The sequence below is a fragment of the Callithrix jacchus genome, chromosome 2 (assembly GCF_049354715.1).
Source record: "Callithrix jacchus isolate 240 chromosome 2, calJac240_pri, whole genome shotgun sequence".
Taxonomy (NCBI): Eukaryota; Metazoa; Chordata; class Mammalia; order Primates; family Cebidae; genus Callithrix; species Callithrix jacchus.
Genome location: NC_133503.1, coordinates 168,002,828 through 168,018,127, shown reverse-complemented (window position 1 = coordinate 168,018,127; position 15,300 = coordinate 168,002,828). Strand labels below are relative to the sequence as shown.

The following is a 15,300-nucleotide window of genomic DNA, read 5'->3' as shown; positions in this document are numbered from 1 at the left end:
TGTCTTACAGAGGGCTAAATAAGCATTATACCTAGGTCTGCCTGACTCAAGTTCTGTGAGAGATTTGGAGGAAGATGTTGCTTGGATGATCAGGGGAGACTTCACAATGGAAATAATTATTTTAGATTGGGGTTGAAAGATGAATGGATGTCTTCCAGGAAAGTAGCTAAGGGAAAATAATTCCAGGCACCAGTAAGATTTCATATCCAGCTCTAAATCCCAGAAGTCTTAAATTGGTCAAAGCAAGGCAGAAATAAGCAGAAGCATTGAACAGAATAAACTGTAGGCTATTACCTTTTAGGCTATCAGTCACAGTCATTCATATATATATATTATATATATATGTTTTTTTTTTTTTTTTTTTAATAGACAGGGTATTGCTGTATTGCCCAGGCTAGAGCACCAGGGCTATTCATGGGTGTAATCATAGTGCACTACAGCCTCAAGCTCCTGGGCTCAAATGATCCTCCTGCCTCAGCCCCTCGAGTGTTGGGACTGCAAATATGTGACTCTGTGTCTTAGTTATAGATTTTATAGGATCTTACTGGAAAAAAATAAAGGTTAAATATATGGTTTAAATATGTATTAGGGAATTATTTACATTTCTTTACATTATATTTCTTATGTAGCCATCTCTTTTTTTTTGTAGCCATCTCTTAAAGTGAATTGTTAGCTACATTTTATTATGATTATTGATAACATGTTCTACTGTTTATAGAATTGTGTTGTGTACCTTACCTCTTCCCTTATTTAGGCCTTAGCTCCCATGAGAAGGCACCACCTAATGGCAGCTGCTAGAATTGTAGACAATAAATAAATGCATTGGAAAATTCATAGAAAAGATTGACAAGAAAAGCCCAACCAGTTCACAGCATAATTAGTATAATGTAGTGATACAAGACAGTCTTTTTTCATACAATCTTCAAACACTTAATTATGTTTATTGTTTATGATTTATAAATATTAAATGAATTACATCTTATCCCCACTTCCAACACAACATTCTCATAATATAAACATTAAAAGAGATGAAGTTCTCAAATGCTCAGATTGACAAATGAATTTCTTAAGGTTATGAGGTTATAAGTCTATGTTTTTTTGTTTTCTGGTGCCCTTTGTATTTCCTTATATCTAAAAGAACTATAATAACATTGCAGAAATCTTGGGCAATTTAGTGAGGCAAGTTGTCGCCTGATTCCCAAGTTCTGTTAGTTTAGAACTAGTAATGTTTTGAGAGGAGGAAATGTCTTAGAGTGTTTTTACATGTAAATGAGCATGCTGTAAGTATAGTTTACATAAAATTTCACCTTTCCCCCCGCTTAACGTTATGCCAGAAGCCCCTTTCCCTGCTGTGATACAGTTCTTACTTATGGTATACTGTTCAGTTTTTTTGTTTTGCTTTGTTTTTGAGATGGAGTCTCTCTCTTCCGGATGGAGTGCAGTGGTGTGATCTCGGCTCACTGCCACCTCTACCTCTTGGGTTCAAGCAATTCTCCTGCCTCAGCCTCCCAAATAGCTGGGACTACAGGCACATTCCACCATGCCTGGCTAATTTTTATGTTTTTAGTAGAGATGGCATTTCACTATGTTGGCTAGGCTGGTCTCGAACTCCTGACCTCAGGTGACCTACCAGCCTCAGCCTCCCAAAATGCTGGGATTACAAGTGTGAGCTATTGCACCCAGCCAATGTTCAATATTTAAGTACCATCATTAACCAAGCCATTGTTACTCTCTTTTCTCTGTTATAAATAATATTGTTAAGTATCTTACATATGCAACTTGTTCTGTATTTTAGATTTTCTTCCTTTCTGTTTTGTTTTATTACAAAAAGCATATGATCATTGTTTATATTTAGATGCAGAAAAGTATTTGAGAAAAATAGTCTCACTTTCCAAAGAATTTATTTTTGTTTACTAATTCTTGTTTGAATTGTATGATTTGGCCAATTCCATGATAGCTACTATCATCTAATTTTTATCTTCTAAAAGGGAATTGAGCAGACTAGCAGGTACCTTAACTTACCTGTTTTGCATGTGAAATGCTGTTTGAAAAAGCTAATTTATTGATTTTGAAAAAAGTTTTATAATTATTTTGTTTCTGTTCTAGCTCAGATAATTGAAATATTTAAATTCTATAATAAACATATGTTATCTTTGCTTGCAAGTCATATTTTCTTTTAGAGGTCGTTGATCTTAAGCAAACTTACCAATGATGTTTGCAATACCAAATACTTTATTCATCATCACATTTTTCAGTACAGGATTATCTCTTTTTAATGATTTTTAAATTCATCTTACAATTTTAGGCAGCTGTTAACATTGCTTTTAACCAGGCCTTGGGACTGTGGGGAATTGCAGTAGCAATTAGAGGTAATAGGGAAGGATGGGCTGGACAGTCTTGGAGAGCAGGAACAATGTGGAATTTAAACATAAGAATGTCATGTGTCAATTAGGGATACAGTAAAACCCTTCCATAACAGTATAAAAGGAGCCCCAAATATACAGTTGTATAAAATATGAGATGACATTAATCATAGGGCTATGTAATAAAATTGATTAAATGACTAGGTTGAGCCTGTTGTGGAGGATGGGAGCCAGCTGCCAATTGGGTTTTATCCAAATTAGCATTAAGGAAGAAGGATAGTGGAGAGTTTTTATTGGGCTTAATATATTTTTTTCTTTTTGAAATGCAATTGGATGTTAGAGATGAAATCATTGAGATTTTGATTTTAGACTTCTGTAACTTCTAAAACAAAAGATCAGGTAAATTGAATTAACTATCTGGTAGTACTTGAATATTGAATGAATATATGGCCAGCCAGCATGGTTAGCTGTTGTTTCAAAACAGCAAAGTTAGTGCCTGAAATCTGTCAAATTCATTTAAAAAAGAAAAAAAGGTTAGCAAAAATCACTGATGTTAATGACCAGCCAAGTAGCTATTGTAATTAATGCTGATGGGTTCTGAAAAGCATTGGCAAGACAGGAACCCTGAATAGATCAGTCATGAGTTTGCCAAATATGCGCTATTTTTCCCAGAGACTTTGTGGAGACCATGACTTGAGACATTGTTTTTTATGAGGGTAGTTGCCAGTGTTATCAAGCACTTGCTCTGTGCCAGGTGGACTCTTATAAGTACTTTGTATTGACTCATATGACTCTCTCACAAGATCAGCAATTGCAAGAGCCTTCCTTTTTTCTCCTCTTCCTCAGTTGCTTTTGTGTGGGAATCTCAAGTAATTACTTTTATCTTGGAACACACTACTGGCAAGGAATGGGAGGTACTATAGTCATATTGGTAAGAGGAGTTTCAACATTGTAGGAGAGTCAATGCTGAGTTTTTGGTAACTAGTTTCAAGTGTTAGGTATCTTCTAATAAGGACTCTGGTTCATGGTAATTCTAAATATATTATTAAATCAACATTTAACTCTGGTTCATAGTAATTCTAAATATATTATTAAATCAACATATATTTTGTGGCTAATCTGTACATCAGGTAATCTACCTTGCCAGAGTTGACTGTGTAATAAAAATGATTTATTTATATTCTGTATTGTATGACCATCTAATTTAGTTTTCCTGTTCAGATTTATTTTGAGGTGTATTATGTATGTTATGTATTATGAAATGTATATGAAAAGAATGTATTGGGAAACTAATTAGTTTATTAAAGAGTGTTACATTTCCTGTAAGAACTAGCATGACCACTTTATCAATCTAAATATGTCAACTGCCTTGACTATTCAGGTTTCAGTAGTAGTTAAAATTCTTTAAGAATTTCATTTGTTTTTAGATGCAGTGAAAGCCCTTCTGAATGTACCTTCAAAAGAGATATGAGCCATTTATTTAGGAATACTTATATGATGTAATCTGTCTAGATTTTCTGACATAGTTTGATATTTATGTATTGAAGATCCTGAATTGCATAGAGTTCATCCTAAATGTTTTGTTTTAAACTCAATGTATCGAACTTTAATTTTTTTTTGAGACAGGATTTTGCACTGGTTGCCCAGGCTGGAGTGCAGTGGCAGAATCAGGGTTTACTGCAGCCTCGACCTCCCAAGGTCAAGTGATTCTCCCAGTTGGGGCTCTCAAGTAGCTAGGACATAGGTGCACACCACTACTCCTGTTAATTAAACATTTTTTTTAAGAGATGGGTTTTGCTGTGTTGCTCAGGCTGGTCTCAAACTCCTGGGATCAAGCAATCTATCCTTCCTCAGCCTCCCAAAGTGCTGGTATTAGAGGCATGAGCCACTGCACCCAGTGCACGTTGATTGTTTAAAACAGTTTTTTTTTTCTTTGATTCATAAATACACACTTTTGCGCAAAAGTTTATTTCTCTGTTCTGCATTATCTTTAGCCATCTATATTATTTATATAGATACATTTTAATTCCTCTATAGAGAAAGCAGGTGGCTCCACAGCGATCTCATTCTTAAGCTAGTAAGCCTAGTTTTGTTGCCCTTTTCTTGCTTATTCCTATGCTCACTTCTTTCCCTAGCTGGATTATTACTTTATCTTCCCCCGATACTTACTCTTATAATTCTGTGTATTCTTTTTTTCTTTGTTTGAGACAGAGTCTAGCTCTGTTGCCTAGGCTGGAGAGTGCTGTGGTGCGATCTTGGCTCACTGCTACCTACACCTCCTGGGTTCAAGCAATTCTCATGGCTCAGCCTCCTAAGTAGCTGGGATTACAGGAGCCTGCCACAACACCCAGCTAATTTTTGTATTTTTATTAGAGATGGGGTTCCACTGTGTTGGCCAGACTGGTCTGAACTCCTGACCTTGGGATCTGCCTGCCTCTGACTCCCAGAGTCCTGGGATTACAGGCATGAGCCACCGCGCCTGGCCAGTTCTGTGTATTCTTATCCTACACTATTCTCATCACTAAGCAAGATGTATTGAACTTTTCTTATAATTTGGCCTGGCATAATTTATCACATCGAATTTATTCTTACCCCTTCTCTACTCTTCCACCCTCTCTCTTCTACTTCCTTTCTGTCTTCCTCCCCCACTTTTCCTCTCATGCTTCTTCCTTTACCCATTCTTCTCCTCCTTCATCTCACTTAACACCAAATATTAATCCAGAGCATATTCCTGTAAAGTTTTATAGAAATATTGATTTATTTGGGTGTTGATTGACAGAACTGTGTTAGTCAGTAGGAGTATAAAGCTTTTGAAAGGCCTTAGGATATTATGAATTGATTCTCACTATCCCGTAACAGCATAAATTCATTGCTTTTCTTATATTTAAAAATGTCACCTGTTTTAGTTTCTTGTTTTGACCCATGAACTTTGTTTTATAGTATTTATTGATTATGCTCATAACTTTTAGATTTTTAATGTTTTAAAAATAATTTCTTCTTGATAGCGGAATAAAATTTTGATATTTTAATTAGCCAACTTAAGTAATACCAGTGATAGAGAACTTAAAACCAAGAAAAGCAAATAATTGTTTCCATTTAGCTTGAATTATGAGTTTCTATAATTCAAGAGAGAGAGATAGACACTATATTTATTAATATAAGTATTATACGTTGCTAATATTGTATTATTTGTGGGGAGTAGATCAGGGCTAGATATTTTTTCAAAATCGTTATAGATTTTATACTTTAAACTAATTGTTTCCTTTTTTACTTTAAGTTATTTCTCTGACCTGTTGGATCATATATTTTCTCTTCATCTAGTTCAGCTCCTTCTGTTAGGATGTATTTTATGAACTACAGGCAAGTCCTCTCTAGAACTCTCAGTTTAAAGTTAAACATTAGAGTCAGCCTGTTAAGCGAAGTGTCATTTATTATATGCCTATACTAGCTTGATACGTTTCCTTCTTATTTTTCTGCTGTTTCAAATCTTTAACTTTATACCCTTTGCTCACCAAATATAATTAATTATTTCTTAGTTATTGCTGATTCCTATCATAATTTCTTCAAGTTAGGCAAGTGTATATTTCAAATTATAAATGAACCCATCTGATATGCTTCAATAGTTCTTTATAAAAAAGAGACTAGACCTCTTTGTTAGAACGTAGAAGCTGGCTGGGTGCAGTGGCTCATGCCTGTAATCCCAGCACTTTGGGAGGCCGAGGTGGGTAGATCACCTGAGGTTAGGATTTCAAGACCAGCCTTGCCAACATGGTGAAACCCTTTGTCTACTAAAAATACAAAAATCAGCTGGGTGTGGTGGCATGCACCTGTAATCCCAGCCCCATAATCCCAGCCCAAGTACTTGGGAGGCTGAGGCAGGAGAATCAGCGGGAACCTGGTAGGTGGAGGTTACGGTGTGCCAAGATGGCAACACTGCACTTCAGCCTGGCCAACAGAAGAAGACTGTCTCAAAAGAAAAAAAAAACTAGAAGCTTTGTGATAATTGGAATTACAAGGCCTTCACTGGGCCTTCCCTGGACCTCCTACTAACTATTCATCATTTATTTTATTACATGAACAGGGCTTGCAGAAGTAGATCTTCCTTCTTCCCTCCCTCCCTCCCTCCCTCCCTCCCTCCCTCCCTCCTTCCTTCCTTCCTTCCTTTCCTTCCTTCCTTCCTTTCCTTCCTTTCCTTCCTTCCTTCCTCCTTCCGTCTTGTTCTGTTACCCAGACAAGGTTGTACCAGTGTGATAATAGCCCACTTTAGCTTCGAACTCCTGGGCTCAAGTTGTCCTCCTTCCTCAGCCTCTTGAGAAGCTAGGACTATAGGTGCACACCACCAGGAAGCCAATCCTGAAGAAAAACATACAAGTCAAAGCTTGACTGAGCTGGCCATGTAGTACACCTGTGACTGGCAGGCTCATGTGTATCTCATTATTACCGAATCAATTGCATTTTTGTCTTAATTCCATGAAACAAGTAGTCTGTTATACATACTGTTAGGGGAAATTTACTAAGAAGATGGCTATGATTGTCTATAACAGACTTGCTGTGTCTCATTTCACTGGTATTACAGGAAAAAATAATCTCTTTAAATAATACTTTAAGTGCCACGAAGACAGGGACAATTTATACTTCTTGGTATCCTCTTTCCTCTCTCTGAGTCCTAGAAGAATGGTTCTAAGTAACGTAGAAAACTGAGGAATAACATCATTTTGATCAATCTATAAATCCATATTTTAAAATTCTTTTAGAAGTAAAGTCTTTCCCACTTATATCATGGAGATGGCATACACTATGCTAAAACAGCTGTTTAATTTAAATTGCATATGATATTTAAATAAGCTATATAGCCAAAACACATGCTAACAACAAATAAGGTTAGCCACCTTGGTGGGGAAATGGAGTGATAGTTCTCTAGAATCAGGAAGAATTCATTTTTGGCAGCTGTTTTGTTGGCATGGTGCTTAAGCTTGTTTTATTCCCAACAAGGACAGGATCTGCTGTAGGAGGGTCTCGGCAACAGGCCATGTCATTATGAGGGTTATTTTTATAAAATAGGTGTCATTGTATTGGCAAAGCTTAATCCTCTTGTGGGTAGCATCCCTTTTATTATGGCTTGTATTGTGATTTACTGCTTTTTTAGTAGTAAATTAGAAAGGTTCTCTGTTGATTTGAGAGAGCATCTGAAATTGTAAGCGCTTTTGCTATTTATATATATAAAAATTATTTCATGTATTACTGTAGAAAAGAGAATTAAGACTGAAGGATTTCAAGAATTAAGGCCAAAGGAAATAGTGGCAAGGAAAAGAGGCATTTGCAGCATTCCAGATAGATACCATGATGCTGTCTCATGGTCCTGGGGTCTACATATGAGGAGGTGACACCAAATGCATGTTAAAATTTTACGTCGTTAAGGGAAAAATTTTAAAATGACATGCTAGGTTGTGTGTGGTGGCTTATGCCTGTTATCCCAGCACGTTGGGAAGCCAAGGCAGGTGGATCACTTGAGACCAGCCTACTCAACTGGCAAAACCCCGTCTCTATTAGAAATATAAAAATTAGCTGGACGTGGTGGCACATGCCTGTGTTCCTAGCTACTTGGGAGGCTAAGGCACAAAAATATCTTGAACTGGGAGACAGAGGTTGCAGTGAACCAAGATGGCAACACTGTGCTCCAGCCTGGCTGACAGAGTGAGACTGTGTCTCAAAAGAAGAAAAAAATGACATTCTAGAAAAATCACAAAACGTTGATTTGAAACCTGCAAGTTAATTAATGGCTTTGAGGCTTAATTCTCTTATCTATCAAATGTGGACAAGTTAGATCTTTTTACAGGAAACTTAGCTTTTTAGACTGCAGATTGAAAAACAATTTTGCTTCCTTTCCTGAGATGAAATTGTGAGACTCCCATTGATATTACATTTGTATAGGATCTGATAAAATTTATGATATAAAAAAGAATTTTAAAGTATAAATAAATGTTACAAAGCAGTTGACAATCGACAAACTCCTTTTAAGGTCTTTTAAGAATACCTTTTAGATAACTTTTCTTTCTTTTTTGCTGCTTAATGTAAGACTGCTTTTGTGTCATTAGTAACTGAGCTGGTGAAATAGTTTAGCTTGCAGACATATTTTGCTGCAAAAGTCATTCCCTTTTGATCTTAACAAGATGAGCTGTAGTCATTTATCATTACGGTCTGTTATCTTGATGAAAGAAGAACTTTGAGTATATTTATTTTATTACACATCAACTTGATGTGTGAAATTACTTACGTTGTCTGTATTTACAACTGCTAATTCCCAGGAAAACAGGTGTCGATATTATGTAGCCCACTGGAATTTAAAGATTTTTTTAAAAATGGGTTCATCAAGATGTCAAAATCTTCAGTTGTTTAGTGTCATTTCTATGCTTTTGAAAAGTGGTTAGAAGCCTGTGGATATTTAGATCATTAGGGAAACCCTTCAGGGGATAATAGAGAAAGCAGTTTATAAATAGAAGATTTGAATATGTTCAGTATATTAGCTATGGAATCAGTACTTATTTTCTTTTCAGGAATTCAGGTAATAAAAATGAGATACAATTCACATACCATAAAATTCACCGTTTCAGGTATACAATTCAGTGGTTTTTAGTATACTCCCAGAGTTGTACTACCTTCATCTAGTTTTTAGAATATTTTCGTCTCTCCAGAACGAAACCCTATATTCCTTAGCAGCCAGTCACCATTTTCCCTTTACCCTAGTCTGTAGCAACCACTAATTTACTCTAAATTTTAAAATGATGCATTGAAAGTGAACTAAATAATAGTTTAGTGCCACTGATCCTTCATGTTAATGAAATTATGTAATTAAAAGCTATATACATTAAATACTTGTTAGTAGTATGTTACTAAAGTTTTATTTTCCTCCTGTGGTAATAACTTATCATCACTGTATACTTTAATTAGGCATAATAGTATATCATTAATTACATAGTGTTATTTAGTAAGAGCTTGTGGAATGTACCTCTGTTTTGTTTTTGTTTTGAAAATTTGAGATAAATGTTTTTTTTTCTTTAACCCCCAAATCAGGGCAAATACAATGAACTTAATTGTATTTTTCTTTGCTTAGAATACTTTTCATTCATGGTACAAAACAACTATTTATATAGTAATTATAATAAAAATAGTGTTTAAAATACTTTTAAAATAAACTTTTCTGCAATTTTTCTCAGTCTTAGAAATACCCCATTTTTGCAAACAAACAATTGACATTTTTAATAGATCATCCTTATTTATTTCCTCGAGCAAACTCTCAAGATCCTTGATAGCTGTGCCACTTGGTTGTATGAATGACTACTGAATTATCAATTAGAAAGATGTACTTAATTATACAAGTTTAATATATAAGGCCTAGTTTTGCCTGGTTTAATCCAAGGTTGAGAGTAAATGGTAAAGGGAATGTTTTTTGAAATTTGCACTTTCACCAAAGATTCTATTAGTGTGGAGATCTGCTGTGTAGTTTACCAGGGATTTAGTTCAGTAGAGAACTGTCAGAATCATCCTAAGATTGTTATTAGACTTTTGGGAGAAAGTCATGTCCAAGGAACATCACTATAAGGCTTCTCTGACTCATTTTGGGAAGTGATGTTAGAACCTGGGGTCTCCAAAATTAATATAGTAAAGTAGTTGTTATTGTGGCTATTCCTGAAATAAGTTGTTTTCTTGATTTTCTCCCCAGATATAAAAATCAAGACATTAATTTTGATTTGTAAATAAATTAGGGCTGAAACAGTTTTATTGCTGAATATTGATAAAAGATACCTGGAGTCTGAATCAGCTGGGCACTTGGAAAATAAGTATCATCACAGACATAATCATCACACTATAACTTTTATTGTGGTACACAAAAATATAACCTAAATCCATGGTCTCAAGAGAATGCTTATATATAGATACACATGCTGGATTTTATAATAGCTCCCAGAGGAAGAATGGGTTTCACTTTTCAAAATTTTGTTCTGCCTACAGAATTTTAAGAATAAATCTCTTGTATAACTTGATGTTCTTATGTAAAATTAAAAGAAATGAAAAACTAAACTATTTAAAAATAACAAAATAGCTTCTGATAAGAAGTGCTAACAGATCATCAGGTTTTTAGATTTTTGTTTTTATGTTAACTTTTTTTTTCCTATGCTAGGTTAAATTACTCTATGTGCAGCCCCCCAAAAAATGCATTTCATTGCTGTGTCTCACGGGCCTTTTCACTGAGTTTGGACATGAGTTTTAAGCATGGCTACAGAAGACTTCTTGTACTGCTCCCAGTTATCATGCCTGGCTTGTATAATTGGGTAGTCATCATAAAAAAAGGGGAGGGGGGAGATTTTTTTAACCTTTGAAAGTGATACCCTTTTCAGCTTTGGCAGATTGCAGTGTTCTATCTTTGTCTCTAAAATCCACATCGGAAATGCTAAGAGTTCCCATGTTGGAGTTAGGAGAGGTTGTTGTCAGGAGGATCCTGTAGCACTTTACAGAAATTAGAGGGTCATCCAGCAAAACTAGGCCACATAGTCTAAGGATCAAGTGCACCCAGTAATATCACTTGGATTTGAAGATCTGCATGCTTTTAAGCTTATCTGTTATTTGGTCTGGTTTCTATTTACCTGTTCAAGTCCAGCACAGTTTCTGTGGTTGCTGAAAAATACCTCAGTGATATCAGCTTGCACATATAAAAGTTTTCATCTAATTTTCTTTTCAGTATGTTACCAGGTTTATGTGTATTTGTCATAGGAGCTCCTCATTTAGCTCTACTCACCCACCCACTCAGTGGTAGAGGGGTGTAGTGAGTGATTCTATGAATCTTTTGAAGTGAATTTTATCTGTGTAGCAGGTGTGTGGGAAGTGTTTAGCAGGTGTGGCATTTGGGAAGTGGCAGGTGTTAAGAAGGTCTATTACCTGGTCCTTTTCTTAAATTTTATAAATGCAAGTTTTAAAAATATATTTAAAAGATCTAACTTTGATTTAGCCCTTGTTTAATTGAATCCTGTTACCAGTAATTCAATGGACTGTCCTATTAACTTTCTCAGGTCTTGTTGAGAGCACTCTCAGTGAGTAAACAGAATGCACTATATTACAATCACCCTTCTCTAAAATCAGTGGGGCATGGCACCACAATGAAGTTATTTATCGAGTGCAAATCTTTTAACCTTTGTTGTGATCATGGCATGCTTTTTACAATATTCTTCTCTCCCTATGATATACTGAGTGTTACTGAATTTTCTTCCGTATGGAAACCATAATTATGGATATCTCATACTAAACTGTACTGCTCAAGATAGATGCATGTGTAGGGTCAGATAGGTACCATGCAGTGAGTGGGATGTTGATTGTAAAAATGACTTTGATTATTCCCTCTCTATATCTGTGCCCCTTGTAATATACTCTGTAGAGGTAGTGTCTGTTTCCTTTCTTTTTGAATCTGGACTGGCATTATGACTTGCTTTGGCTGATAGAAGTGGCAAAAGTGATGGTGTGTCAAGTATGAAGCTAAGCCCCAAAAGCTGTGGGCATCTCTGTTCATGGAACACCCTGCCTAACCTACATGAGAATTAGGTTGAGCTAGTCTGCTGGATGTATTCTTACCTGTCACCCAATCTAAGAGCGAGCCAGCCACAATATATACATGAGGGAGGCCATTCTGGGTAAGCCAGTCTTAGCCAGTCTGTCAGGCTATTGCAGAATTATGAGAAAGCATAATTATGAGAATTATATTAACCTGTCAGGCTATTGCAGAATTATGAGAAAGTATAGCCAAAATGAAATTTCCAGCTGACTTGTAATGTTAAGAGCTGTAAATGTTTATTGTTTTAAGCTACTAGGTTTGGGGTAGTTTATTATGCAGCAGTGTCTAACTTCTATATAATGATTGGTCTTAGAATGTGTTTCCTTGGAGAATTTGGGAAGTCATTTGCTGCTTTCTCAAAAAATTGTCCTGAATGATATTTTTGCAAAATTAATGAATTAAAGTAAAAAATAACTTAATTTCTTTGGTTGTTCAGTACTCTCAAGTGTTTGTTGAATTAAGTTGCCCTCTTACAAATAATCATTTATTTTGTTGTTTTGATGTCCTTTGATAATAGCATTTCATATGTTATTTGTTTGATTGATTGTATTAGAAGGGGAAACCACAAGATGCCCCTTGTCATCTTGTACTCATTTTTCATTCTTGTTCCTCAATGTTTTGATGACGTGTGTTAAGACTTATTTTCTCATTCGTTCCGTCATAACACAGATTGCTTTTAGGCATTCAAAGTATGCACAGGCACCTTGTCTAGGGCTTTTGTGAGCTTACAGTCTAGGAAGATGCTGACTAGTTAACAGCGAGGTAAAATATAGTGGAATAGAAATTCTGATGATAGGAACACATAAGAGGAAGCAACTGAGGGATCAGTGTTCCCCTAAATAACTTATGTATAATTTTAGGCCTAAAGGGTAGAGTGGCAATTGTAGAAAAAGGATAGAAATAGCATTTTATGAGTGACAAATTTATGTAGGAAGACCTAAAGGCAAGATAACTGTGTAATTATGGTTGAAAATATAGAAGAAGTAGGGACTAATACTGAGAGATGAGTTCAGAGTGTGATTAGAAACCAGGTTATGCAAGATGCTGTAAGACATATTATTGTGGAGGGTAGATTGAAAAGCAAGACTAGAGGCAGGGAGGCCAATTAAGAGGATATTGTAGTAATCTGTACTAGAAGTGATGGGACCATAAATTAGGGCACTAGCAGTTGGGATAAAGAGAAGTAGATGACATTCTAGTGAAAGGCAAAATTGACAGGACATAGGGTCTGACTCAATGGTGAGTATAATGGAGGTAGAGGAATCAAGGATGATGTTCAGGTTTTTGGCTTGGAAAACTGGCTGGATGATTCACTGAGGTAGAGGGGTATCACAGCAAGACCGGGCTTTGGGAGGAAGACAATTCAGTTTTCAAAGTGTCAAGTTTGAAGTACACAAAAACTTTTAAGAAGTGCCAGCAGATAGCTAGTTTTTTGCCTCTGAAACTCAGGAAATATCTGTTCTGGAGATACAGCTTTGAGAGTCATGAGTATTTGGTAATTGAAATAATGGGAAGGGGATGATATCAACCAAGCACAGAGCTTTTCACTTTTGACAAAAGGACCCAAGACTGAATCCTGAGGAAGTGACGAAATTTAAGAGACAAAGAGGAGTCCACAGAGTACTAACATCAACTGAGAAATAGGAGGAAAACTAAGAGAGTACTGGCACAGAACTAAGAGAATGTGTTAAGGATATGAGAATGGTTATCAGGATCAAAGGCTGCTATGAGGCCAAGTAAAGTGATGTCTGAAGAAATGTCCTTTGGTTTTAGTAACATGTTCATACCCTTTGTTTCTAAGCACAAGTTGTTCCTCCCACTTAGAATGTTCTTCGCCCATTTTTGTACTTACTGAACTCCCAGTCTTCCTTCCAGATGTTTCTCAAATAGTTCCTCTTCTATGAAGCCTTTCCCAGCAAATTACTTTCTTGCCCTAGTTTAATAGCTGTAGTAACACATATAAGGTTCTTATAGATGATTTTATGTACATCTATGTGCCCTGACAAGATATTGAATTCATGAGTTCACCAAGTTTGTATGACCTTTTTTTTTTTTTTAGGACTGGCATCTTGTGTTGCCCATCTTTTTATTCTTACTGTTCTACACTGTGGCTGGCAAGTACGTAGTGGTTGAAAATGTTTGTGGATTTGAATGCTTGATTTTGAATACGACCCTGGCAAAAAGCAGCATTTCAAATTGCATATTAAAAGACACTTCAAAACCAAAATTTCTAAGCAGTGCTGTCTGTTGGATGAACTTTATCATATACTCTTTTCTCTAACAACATTCAAATACAAAGTGGAATCCCATTCCAAAATATGCATTGTTAATTAACATAGAATAAGGAGGTAGATAGTTAATAATCAACAGTTGGCCAAGAATAGACTAGCCTTATACTCTCTAGTAAGTGTTTGGATCCAAAATGATCTTTCAAGAAAGTGCCATAATATGTAACAGTCAGTCAAACAGTCTGTTGTTGCCTGGAGGTTGGAATAAATTTTTTTTTTTTTTGAGACGGAGTTTCGCTCTTGTTACCCAGGCTGGAGTGCAATGGTGCGATCTCAGCTCACTGCAACCTCCGCCTCCTGGGTTCAGACAATTCTCCTGCCTCAGCCTCCCGAGCAGCTGGGATTATAGGCACGCGCCAGCATGCCCAGCTAATTTTTTGTATCTTCAGTAGAGACGGGGTTTCACCATGTTGACCAGGATAGTCTCGATATCTTGACCTCGTGATCCACCCGCCTCGGCTTCCCAAAGTGCTGGGATTATAGGCGTGAGCCACTGCGCCCGGCTGGAATAAATTTAATAACTTCTGGAGGATTATTTTAAGTCCACGTATTCATTTGTGTTAAGTACATTAAGCCACTTCCTACTGAATAATTAAGTTACACCAAGGGTTTACATTGGAAAAGAGTTACTCTTAAAATCCACTGGAGTATACTAGAGATAAAGATTACCTTTGATTTAGCATGCAGCACTCACTGATGTTGAATGGAAAAGTAGATAGATAGATTGATAGATAGATGCCTTATATTTTTGGCTGTAATTTTCAAAATTGGTAATATCCCTTCTCCCTTCCTCTTGGTAATTTCAATGTGTTTAATTTACTCAAATTTTTTTCTACATCTTTTCTGACATTTTATTGCAGGGAATATAGGGGCTTGATTATTGTTGTGCTTCCATGTAAAGGATATGTCTAATTACAGGAGCAAAAAGAATGACATCTGGAGTCAGAAAAAAAAAAAAAGGCTGAGGGGTATTAAGATCTGGTTTATGGAGTTTAATGATTATCTTAGATACAGGAGCAAGGACCTGCTGCAATGAGTAAGGATTTCT

General features: G+C 36.1%; 1 protein-coding gene across 5 annotated transcripts in view; it reads left to right on the top strand.

Moving 5' to 3' along the window:
- Window positions 1-15,300, top strand: part of WDR70 (WD repeat domain 70) — a 379,012-nt gene that overhangs the window by 165,618 nt on the left and 198,094 nt on the right. The window lies entirely within an intron of this gene.